The sequence below is a fragment of the Bombus huntii genome, chromosome 4 (genome assembly GCF_024542735.1).
Source record: "Bombus huntii isolate Logan2020A chromosome 4, iyBomHunt1.1, whole genome shotgun sequence".
Classification (NCBI taxonomy): Eukaryota; Metazoa; Arthropoda; class Insecta; order Hymenoptera; family Apidae; genus Bombus; species Bombus huntii.
The window spans coordinates 2,679,224-2,691,896 of NC_066241.1; the positions used below are offsets into that span (position 1 = coordinate 2,679,224).

The following is a 12,673-nucleotide window of genomic DNA, read 5'->3' on the forward strand; positions in this document are numbered from 1 at the left end:
CTCGCACACGAATATTCCTCGAGCGTGATTTACCAGCGCGAATTAATCTGCCGCGTTAAATGAAAATCCGAAGAAGAGAGTGGCACGTGTATCGTGAACGCGCGGCTGCGTGGGTGCCTCGCAGTCTGCGTAGGGAGTCAAACGCATCTGGAAGATGGGATACTACGGATACAGAAGAGATGTCGGAATTTTTTCGGGTTATGTAACGAGAATGTGGCTCGGATCTGACGAGATTGAACCACGCTAGCAAGGGGGATATTTGCGTTGCGAAACGTTTACATCTGTGTGTACGTTGGATGCGTGCAGGATGCTGAAACGGGTTGTGTTTGGTGTTGCGGCGCGTTTAGAATATCACGAGTTTTGTTTCGATGAAGTCGTTAGTGAGATGACTTCTGGTGTAGATTGTTGGTACAGCGTTTTATCGTTTTGGAGTTGATTCGACGTTTTTTTTATTATAGAAGTTATGTAGTACTGTGTAGAATTGTACATAGGAGGTAGTTGGGCCGAAACGTAGCTTCGAAAGGATAAAAATGGAGGAAAATGTCGTCGATTAAACGAACACGGATGCTTAGTTACCGGTTGCTCTTTCGTACCGACGAGATAATTCTCTCGCATTAGCCAACCGTAATTTGCGCGTTATTCGTATTTTCGTATCACTTCGCTACCGCATACCGGCACGACCGCGAAGAAAAACGAACACTCGCGAGGATCGTAAGAACCAGGATCGGGAATGAACGGTTCGGGTGATCGATTCTCGGTGGGGACCAATTAAATCGTGATTCAGCGTGGATGTAACATGTAGCACCGGCGGGAACGCTGCCCGCAGATATAATCTCTTCGATCGCAATAAATCGATGTAGGTAAATAAGTCGCGTCCTTTCTACCACGATCCGTCCTCCTTTCTCCTTTCATTACGCAGTTGCACGCGGAGAATTTTCTTCTCTACGCGTCTCTGTATACGTGCTTTGCCGGCTGCTCCAGGTATCAAGAGTGTAACGCAGGCTTCATGAGTCGAGAACGAGTATGTAGTACGTAGGGCTAGTGACCGTGCCGGGTAATCCAGTCGTTCGATTCTAGCGATCGCGTTTTATTTAAAGCCTTCGCTTCTTCGTAGAATCTGATCAATGGGAAAACCTCTGTTTACGTTTGACGACGACGACGACTAGAAACGGGAAGAGATTGATACTTTCTTGATATTTCCTTGCTCGTGAAAGAGTTCGTAATACTATATATGTGACAGCGGTCGCAGTGGACAGTCAAGACGGGAAGTCTCTTATGGATTGTAATAATTCTTACGTTTCTTTAATCGATCGATCGTTCGTTAGCGATAAAATTGTACAATTTATTTTGCTTTTATAATGCAATGCGTGGTTATCGTCAATCGTTAATGACAGCCGAGTAGTTTTCGATCAAAGGCTTCGATATAATGATTTATAAAATTGACGCCGAGTTCAAAATTCAATCGATTTATTATTCCGTCGTAGCGATAGTAGATAGAAATCAGCAAAGTTCCCCTTTATTTACTTTTCTAATTTTACCGCGTTATGTGAAATTTTCATAATGGTCTACCTTAGACACGTTTATCTTCTAAGTTAATCTGTTAGCATTATTATCGTTATTACGAGTTTTTATATAACGTTCGTGAAACATTTTTATTGCAAGTAGCTCCGTGAGCATAAATGCGCGTTCGAAACGACGACTTCTAATTATAACGTACGTATCGTCAGATGTTCAAATTCACTTTCGTATTTTATTCTTATTTCATACAGTTATCGTCGAAAAGTTATTGTTTTGCATGTTCGTGGAGAGGACAAAATTGGAAAGATAAATCATGGAGGGATAGAATAGACGATCGATTCGTCGAACTCTATTAACCGAGCTTGTATCACGATATTCAGAAACTTCGTTTTCAACGTGACAGAAAACGTTGCTCTCGTTATAAGTCTAGCTTCGCACCAAACGAAAAGGTCGATGTCGAGCTCGTTCGTGCGGGTAATTAAAAACGTTAGTGCGATAATTATAGCGTCACCGTTGAGCGATTGCGATTTGTCTTCGCAAATGGAAAGAACCGATCCGAACCGACCGTCGTTGATTGTCTCCAGAATAATTAGTAAACGCGATTTTAAACTCGAACTTGGGTGGACTTGGATGGGATAGAATGCAATTACAGTTTCAGTTACGAACCGTGAAATATTTTTATGTTAGTTCCCACGATTTGTTCTACTTTTAATAGAGTTGTTTGCTATAGTTTCGTAGCATTGAAACGATACCAATATATATTAATTATTCAGTGTTGACCGAAACCCTAAAAATTGCAAACGTCTTTAAATAAGCGAAAAGTTTTCGATATAATAGACGAAATCGCGATTATCTTCTAAAGAAAAATAAATCTATGTCGACTTATTACACCACGTTCTAAGATCGTACGAGAACTACGTGTCCGTAAAACAAGAATGTAATGCAATATAATAATGGATGTAACGTATACGATCGATCTATAGTTGACACGAACTTTAGATGTGAAATTAGAACGCTTCCTTTACGATAACTTATATAATATCTACTTTCCGCATGACGTATCGAACGTATGACATCTCTAAGACGGTCTTGTGACTTGCAGAACTTTGAATTATGCCGACGATATTACGTACATAGATCGGAAACCAGTTCGAACGCCACGTAAACCGAGTAGCGTTTCACCAACACGAACGAACATTATCGCAAAGTCGTGTGTCTTATTTAACTACTCTGTTCGAGTCTGTATTTTCAGATCGGAGAAATAGCGACGACGTTCGCGTTGCTCTTCTTCGCGGTGGCAGATATCCGATATCACGTTATCCGTGATCTACCAATGCTTGAAATAAATCGAACTGACCCAAATTCTTGGATTTAACAACTTTCCCGAGAATTTTCCACGAGCTCTAATTCGATCTTAGATTTTCTTGTCCATTTCTCGTATCTGTTGGTCGATAGAAACTACAGGACAAGTACTCGTGATCGTTACATTTGCGAAAGGTTCGTATATTTTTATCGTAGTTATTTTCCACCGAAAGAGGTGAACGAACTTGCGTATATCGAGCGTCGATGACCGATCCTCTCTGCCATTGCACCGAAATAACAAATGCTTCGGATAACGCAAAAGAGATTGTATACCTGTTGAAGTTGATGATCAATTTCAAGTGGAACGTACATTTAGATATGTACAGGTACACGTGCACGTACGTGTGGTTTCAGATATACGAAGATATATGGTACGAGCGTGATGCGATATGTGGTATGCGTGTGATAATTGTAAGAGTGCGGTACAATGAAAGAGCGAGTGGATGAGTCAGTCAGTGTCAAAGAGTAAAGAGTAAAGAGCTAAAAACGATGGAGTAGCTGCCAAGAATTAAACTGTAACACCAGAATAATTTATCGTTAGATAAAGCGCAGGATTTCGCTCTCGTTTCAACGTCGATTAAATTTTATTTAAAAGTTCGACTTCTAGCTTTCTAGGTAAAATTAGGTTCCTCGCTTTTCATATAAACGATCTCTCCGCCTAAGTACAGAATGTTAAAAAAGAGAGTTTGCAAGTTACTTATACTCGTTAGGATAATAGATATATTTAAGTGTGTTGTATACGTCGCGGATGTATGTGCGCAGCGAAGATAAAATCTATTGTTTTTCGAGTATGATCGTGCGCGGAAACAATTAGCCCTCGGTCGTAATTGTGCAGTACCTGCGTGGAATAAAACTTTACTATTTGTATCTTTAATATGTATATGTACGATCGTTGGAAGGTGGCACGAATAATACCAATAATAATAACAACGTAATTGGCTAGTAAAAATAAAAAAAAATAAAAACCGAGCGCTTTGTCAGCAACAGTATTCTCGTTTTCCACGGCATATAAATATGCAAATATACGTATAACTGTTGCGATAATTATAAATTCTTTTCTTTTTATCGCATATCGCGATATTCACAAAATGATACGTTTCAATATCGAAGTTATTTGTATTTTCTCGCGATGTAACGTACATCAAGAAAGACAAATCGACATCCTCGTAAAATTACTTACTGGATGAAACAGCGGATCCGATAAGCGGAAAATCCTGATTCGATTATAGCGCGTTGCTCTCGTTTCGAGTATGAGCCCGAGTGTCGCGGATTGTCGTTGCAGTTGCAAGTGCAACGGGAACGCATGCTTTTCTAATGGAAGTGTCAGCTGCAGCGATACAATTTGCGTTTTACGCAGGCCAATATCATTCGGTTTAATTTCTTCCTTTGATTATTTAATTATTTATTTAATGGGATCGTTAGTCCGTTTGCACCGCGTATAATCACGTCCAAAAGCCCACGACGTGACATCGCTCTTATCGTAATTTATTCTGATTTATCGACAGCTTATAAACTTAAATGTTTCCTCTATTTTCAAAAGCTTGTTCCATTTTCTGTTGGCAGATAATTTGAATTTTTGATATTCCATTTTCCGTAGAATTACGTATTCATCGTATATCCCACTTGTTACAATACAATTTTGTGAAAAGAATTTGTGAAATGGCAGAATGTTGAAGAACGAGTAGAATGGAAAAATTCAATTGCCGCTCTAACAGATTTTAATTATTCGTAATTTATCCGTCGTCGATGTGCGACCACCTCTAAACAACGTATTCATTGCGAAAATGCTAAAATTCGTGATATGTCTGGCGCACACGCGGATCCGAATATGTAGAAATCTCAAGAGAGCTGTTCGCGTAATCCGAAGAGAGGTTCGGAAGGATGAATCTAGCGAAACGAAGTCACGCCAAGAATTAATTATTCGAAATGAACAGCACTCGCCGATGGCGGGTCCATTAAAAGCAGGAAATTGTTCGGGGCTTAACGTTCCGTTTATGGCGGGTATATTTTGACCGTTTCTCCATCTACCAAATCGGCAGTAAAACACGAGTCGCATACTGGCTCTTAGGACTATCTGTTACGATTGGCAAGCGTAATTGACAGCATAACCGTCCATAAATTATTTTCTAGCGCATCACTGTTTTTTATCCTTCGAACGCGCGATCGTTACTGCGTAATGTCGTTGCATGAATATAATTAACAACGTGTTAGCGACTGTTCCTTCTTCCTGCATGCAATTATCCTCGTGCAACCTATTTCGCGATTAGTTTGCATCACGCTATGGCAAACAAGAGGCGTGCAGCTCGGTTCAAGGAAATCCTGTCCTTTTATGTGTATCGCCTTTTACGTTTCATCTCTTCCTGTAAAACGTGTTAATATTGTAATTTCAAAACCCCGAAGAGCTTTTGATCTTTCGTACATTCGGCTTGTTCGCGAATGTTGTTGTTGTTGTTGATATCGCGAACTGTACGTGATTTCCTATGACACGACGGTTTAACGCGATAGGAGGGACGATTGAAAACCAGATACAATTGAAAGCGGCAAAATTGAATAAAACCGAACCGGTTTAACTCGATTCGCTTAAGTACGCCTGTTATCTGTTAAGCGTGATCGATTTTAGCGTTACAGCTGTAGCGACAAATTCTCAATTTTCTTAATTTTCCGATCAACGTCATCCCGAGTGTCGCTACCGTTCTGCTACGTGCTCCTTGCGTCCATTCACTGGGTGGAGGTGGGTCGATACCTGGACTGACGCAAGGTATCCGATCTTTTGGAAGGGTCGCCGTGTTCCTTCGGGTCACAAACTTCGGCAACTCGTACCGTTACATATATCTGGAAATTGCCCTTCGGAAATCTCGAATTCATAGCACGTCTTCGACCATTGAGTGGGAAAGAAACAAAGGTTCTAAAATTCTAAATGCGGTTTACTATTCCCTAACATTCTCGGATCGATCGTTACTCGGAAATAGCTTTCTTTCTCGGTCGTGCTACGACCCTTACCTTCCTCTTCGTTCTTTGTATCGTGACTTGGCGCGGAATATATTCGCCCTATCTACGTATTATATACTCCTTGTAATCCACTCGCTCTATCGATCAGGATTCTGTCAGAAACAAATTCTGTCATAAGCAACAAGTCAACGGAATGTCTCTTCAAGATTGTTAATCCTGAAAAATCGATATATACTCGAGTTAACTTGTTTACGCCCTTAAGAAGTATCAGCATCAGGAACGCGTCCCGTGGAAAGTTTATGACGTCAGGTTAGATCGAGCTCAGTGGGACGAGTTAAGCGAAGAGTAGCAGTATGTATCTCTCTCGGGAAACTCGTTCGATAATTGAAAGAGTCGCGGTTTTCTCCGACGAGTTATCGCGAGCGAACGCCGAAAGGAATTCGTCGCGATTAATCTGTTGGATAAAGCTGCAGTTATAATCCTCGTTAATTTGTAGACTCCGAGAAATTGGAGTATTCACGAAAGTCCGATATTCTCTGCCTTGCTCGCTAATAGCGAAAAGAACCGACAGACAGCCTTGTGACCTAATTGAATTCCATCGCGATTATTTAAGCCTTGGACTCGATTATTTTTTCTCCAGTCGATACGGCGTTCCTTTTTTCCCCTTTTTGTCATTTCCATTTGTGCGTGTGACTATATCGTTGCGTCGCACTTGATTAACCAAATGCTCTCAAAGTCTGGAACGTTAGTCCCTTCTTTCCTTTCACTCTAATTTATCTTCGCCGTAAGTTGTGTTTATCGTTGATGTAAGGAGAGCGAGAGTATGTGATGCGAAGAATTTGTTTCCTGTTGGTCATTTAGAAGGAGAGACAAATAGTATTCAAGCAAACTATTTGTTATTTAAATACTATTTAAATTTACATCTCTTCAAATTTTGAAAATCATCGATACACGGCACGTATGTAATAGCAACGAAGCGTTGTACGTCGACGGCGATAGAGAATGCGGGATAAATGCGTGTTGATTTGCGACACAGAAAACTACCGACTAAACACTGAAAGTAACAATTACACGTTGGTTTGTGACGTAGAAAAGTAGAAGTGGAATTTTCTCTTGGGATAATGCCGCGCTCATGAGTGCCGCTGCATAGTTTATGTTTCATAGTAACGAACCATGAAGTAGAATTTGATTATGGGAATGACGCATAATCGCTGAAATAGAAAAGTGAATTTCTCAAATAGAAATTTAAATTACTTTAATAACGAGATGTTTCATCAGATATTTAACATCAAAAGTTACAGTTTACGTATTTGGCAGCGAGGAAATGCAAAATATTCGCATAATAAAAGTAATTATTCGAACGATCTACCTATCGCACTGCTCCCTGAAGCAAGCAATGCTTAATTAAAAAGCGATAACATTTTTTCCCTTCAATTCGTTTCCGTTTCGAACGAATGAAACGTTAATGCGACAACGACAAAAGATTGTATATCGACAGGTATAGGATTTTCGATGACTTTTTACGCTTTTCTTGATAGGTATTTATCATTTATTTGTTTTTACTTGAAAACTTTGATTGGCCCTAAAACCTGAAGCAGTAACGAAACATTATTTCGATTAATTCGGTTTTACCTTTTTAGCTTAATCAACTTTTGTTTATGTAGCTCTGTGTTCGATAAAACTACTACTACCGCTACTACCACCAGCACCACTATTCTAGGAATTAAAAACAGACGACCAAAACTGTCAAGACCAGAAACATTAGAGAAAACATAGAATTACTACGTCGTGCGATACAATGCTGAAATTATACCGTCGTTCGTTATTCAGGGTAATTAGAAGGAATTAACTAGAAATTTGTTTTTTGTGAAAGCAAAATTACCAGCGTTCAGCTCGTTTCTCTAACCGCAGCTTTCAGTGGAAGTTGTATCGATAACTCATTTCGCTATGGTTTCACCTGGAACGTTGACAGTTGTCTTTTCTACGTCCTGTTATTTCCATGCTCTGCCGACTACCGATTAATTATACATATCCAATCTGTTTAAATTGCGAACCAGCTTTTAACGTTTTCCACCTATAACGCTACTGTTTTGTACCATATGTCGTCCCCTCGAATCGAATGTCGTTAAATACGGCGTATGATGTCCTGTCACGCCACTTTTTATTAACTAGCCACGCGATTTTCTCTGGAACTTCGTTGTATGGAGCAGTCGTTGCCTCTTAAACATACGATTAACCTAGAATTATTCTATCTAAGGAGTTTAAGAATCTATTTTTAGCATTCGTAGCTATGTTTTGACTAGTATCGACAGCCGGGGGTCTTTCTAGACGAAATTATAAGTGTACCCGTAATGTGATTTACTTTGCGACTATGTCGAAGAAGTACGAAGTAGAAGTTGCTTAGAAGTTTCAAGATTAGAAAGGATTTTAACTGGCCGAGCTAGGAAGATTCTAGTTAAAAGACAAATTTATCGACGAATCGATGAATTTCTATAAAATAAAATTATATTTTTCGTGATCGGAAGACGCGTGAAATCTGAAATTGCATTCTGCGAAAATATTTATTTATATATTTATGGGATTCCTGGGCGTCACGATAAAGTTTAGAATATACATAACTATGAATAACGATGGATGGTGGACATGTACCGACATAACCATTCGCTCGTCTTTTAGTTACGCGACATTGAATTTTCTCGCCTCCATACTACTGTCGAAGGATTTATCGACACGTTGATACTACGTGCTTCTGATTATTAATTAACGGATGGACCGCGTTAAGCGTTGATACATGGGGAAAAGAGAAGCGGTCCACGGCGAAGAAAGCCGGGCCAAAGAGCCTCGTGAAAGAACGGCTCGCCACAGATAAGATCGGTCGGTAACGAACTAGCCAGGTCCAGCGAGTTTCTAACGAGGATCGTACGAAGCAATCTCGATGTTGGGAAGAAACACGCGCGAGACTGCTCTCCATGGTTACTCCGTTTCGCGTTTTCGACACGAACACGGTCTCGAGAACGAAGAAGCACGAGGACCTCTTACCTGTCCGCCTCATCTCACTCGTCCTACTCTCGTCTACTTGATCCTCTTTCCCGTAGCTCTGGAGGCGACGCCAACATGGTACGAGCGAGTTTACCGAATCGTGCATATGAGAAATACGATATATGTGTAACAGGGAAACGGGCGGTGATAGCATGACGAGTGGTAAAATCTGTGAATCTGTGATATTAGGTAAACTAAAATGGCTGATTTGTCGATGAAAAATTGCTAGCGATATATCTGAAACTATATAATTTTCCGAAATAGCCGCTTTCCACGTAAGAAAAGCTTCGAAAATGCGAATATATCAGGTTTAGGTAGATAGGGATAAAAGGCGGTGAAATTGGAATTTATTGCGAGCGGTCTAAAAGTCCCGTAGGAATATCGCGTAATACGTGCATGGGTTATGTGCGACGATAAAAATGCGATGAAAGAGTCGGATACTGCGAAAGGAAAGACGTACGCGTAGTCGGAATGTACGTGACGTATTGTACGATATTTCGGAGCAGTTCTATAGAATATTTCCCTAGCAACAATCGCGCGCTTCCGTTCTTCTCAGGAACGTTTCAGATATTTCAAAAATTTTATTCTTCTTTAATTGGAGCAAATTCAATTTCAACTTCGCTGTTAAATATTCTGAATAAACTGTAATTTTTGCATCGTATATTACACGGAACTTGAATATTTCCATGTGCAAATAACTAAATGACATCCTAACAAACTCTAAATTAAAATTCTAGATTTTTACGTCGAAACGGATACTATGGATAACGAATTTCAGTCGTGCGTTACCAAAAATTGTCTTATAATATAGCCTTTGAGCTCGTTTTCCCGAAATATAAGAAACAAGTACCGGTTAGAACGAAAATAACGCGTCGATTTAAGGCAATAACTTTCGTATGCAAGAGCGGTGCACAGTCTGGTCTGGAGTTGGTATCCCGACGCTATTACCGTTTACCGATACAGAACTGTATAATATTTCGCGTTGCGGTCCCTTGTACGTAACGTCCGCAGAGAAATATCTTGATGTCTTTACGACTACCACGAGCCCACATTACACCATATTGTACATCGTTACACGATGCCTACACTGATGCAACACCTGCGTCACATGAAAAACTCGGCTAGTTCGATCAGAGCAACGTAACTTTGAGGTAGCCTATTCGTGGATCGATTCGGTGGTTATCGGATAATATCGCGGAAACTTTTATTTTACACCAACAACTTACTCCGTTCGCCGATCGTTCGCTCGTTTAACATTTCGCTCGTTCCAGAATATCTCGACGTTCGTCATCTTCGATTCGAAATGTTCACGTTGTTACGTGTTTCGGCCGATCTTTCGCCAAGTCGATGATTAAAAGGGACGTTTAGCCGGATTAAGGATTCCAGACGAATATTACCGACGAACTTGTGCAAAGAGGTTCCCTGGCGTTTGGCCAGGCATCCAAAAGCCCTTACGCCGCTGCATTCGTCATCGTAATCGTTCGAACACGACCTTACGACGGCTTCGACTTTTCCGCTATCACCGAGCATCGTACACTGTCTGCCTCTTGTATTCGAGGATTCGTTGCCGTGCCATCCATATGGATGCGACTTGTACGCTTTTTCACGTTCGAGCTGCGTGGAATGGATAACCGTTGCGTCGCGTCGCGCTGATACAAAGACGCTGCGCTAGAAGAAAGAAAAAAGCGAGAATGAGACCCGCTGGGAATCTCATTTATGCGTTCGTCGATCGACCCCTTTGAGGGTCTTGGCGAAAAAGTACACGGTCCAGAATTTTAATACTTGAAAAATACACGCCGAGGAATAAGGAATCTTGGCGGAAAAGAAGAGAGATAGAGAGAGAGAGAGAGAAAGGGGGGGGGGAAGAGATGGAAGGAAAAAAGGTGAACAAGTACGGGAAACCTTTCGCTTGCGATATATATAGATCTGGATGATAGGATGAGATCACGTAGTTACGCGGGGATGTGAATATCGTAATAGCTGGTTGAGGAAGCAAAAATCCCCAGGATGTTTGAGACAGGACGGGATAGCGCGGCGCGGTGGCCGGAGAAAAGAACAACCTGGTCTGGACGTATAAAAATGACAACGGTTCGTAATCTAGCGTGGCTTTTCCGTACAATGATAAGCAATCTGGAAGCAGGTTTTCTACCGTGGAACCATATTTATCTGTGTTTGAAAATAGGGTGTTTGGCGCAAGGTAGACTCTATGAATATTTTTGCGTTATTTTCCGTAGATACAGAACTCCCCGTGGAGAACGGTGAATTATAATAGAATATATATACATATACGTAGAGGTTGGTAGATCAGTTGGTCTGGATTATTTCTGATATTTCAATGGGAGAAAGGTGATTCTTGCGTTTTGCGTCGAGCAGCGATTCCTTGGCAGTTGATAGTCAAAGTTTTGCGAAGATTGTTGGTAAAAATCGCGCGAAGAATATAAACGTGAAATATGCATTTGCGACTGCCGTTCATTTTCTCAGTGTGTGATTCAGTTGCATCGATCGTGTATTCCAATCGAAATCTCAGAAAGAAACGGAAGGAAGAAAGCACGGATCGTAAAAAAATTGTGCATTCCAAATGGCTCGGAAAAGCTGCATTCGAAGCAGCAGCCACGCGCGGCTGCGGTTGTAATCCGCAGTTCGTGTGCGAGCACTCCGCAGGAAGAAACAGTTTTGCCGCGTCTGGAACGTCGAATCGATATTTGTTCAGCCCTCAGCCCGAGACGATGAGCGCGTTCACGATTCACTTCGATTCACAGGGCACTTTGTGTTACTCTTTTGCGACCGGATTAGCGTTGAGCACGCGTTGCCTGTTTTCACTCAACGCTGTTTTTCTTCCAAAGCTACCACGGCGCAAAAATTTCTCGGGGCGATTCGATCGGTTTCCAAAGCGTTTTCTTTTCATACGTGTATGCTCCTCTAAAAATAGTTTCTTCGATTTGAAATTTCTCAGGGTTAAGTCGTGCTTCGTTCTTTTTGGGAATCGATCTGGACGTACGTACAAGTACGTAACACTTTGATATTTACGTTGAATTTCGATGGTTTGGAATTAATTTTGAATTTTTCCACTCGCGTTACACAATCTTCCATGCCAAAGAAGTTATATCGCGAATTGTTTTCCGATCGTCGATCGTTTTCGTTGCTTCGCTAACGAGCGTGAGAAGCTGTAGAGAATATCGCAGCTGTAATTTCTCTATGAATCTGCTGGATTAGCAGCTTTATCGGCAAAGCGATCTGTTCGGTATAATATATAAGCGTAGGCGTATGACCAGGATTCGCGTGATGGTGAATTAGTCGGCTCGTTAACCTCTCACGACATTTCTTTATCTTCGATTCTTCCAGGACACTTGTAACTTTTGTTTGTAATGAATATTTCGCGAAAATTCCAGGTACCCGATAGAAATAAAATAGTCACTGGGCGACGCGACAGCTCCTTAGGGACAGGATGATTTCGAAATTAGGTAATTCATTTAGTGGTCTGCCATGGGCACGGCTTCCAGATGACGACGATCGCCTCCTGGCCCTTGAGCGTATTCGAACCCTTGATCGTTCCACGCGACGGCCGTCTAGTTGCGTAACGCAATCCAAACACGTTTCGAGTAATGAGGTTAAATATGGAATATAATTCGCTAACACGCGCGTACGAATTACGAGCTGAAACTACGAGAAAGAGCTTTCACTCTGAGAGTAAATTTACAAGGTAGACGGAAACTTTTCCTTTGTAATCGAACTTGGCCTCTGAATAGAAATTTCCAACGTATTTCACACTGTATCGTTGGCGTGCACCTAGCCTAAGGATAATCCT

General features: G+C 41.2%; 1 protein-coding gene across 10 annotated transcripts in view; it reads left to right on the plus strand.

The window, feature by feature from the left end:
• LOC126864580 (ras GTPase-activating protein raskol) overlaps positions 1–12,673 on the plus strand; it is a 255,631-nt gene that overhangs the window by 83,787 nt on the left and 159,171 nt on the right. The gene's annotated exons all lie outside the window — the stretch shown is intronic.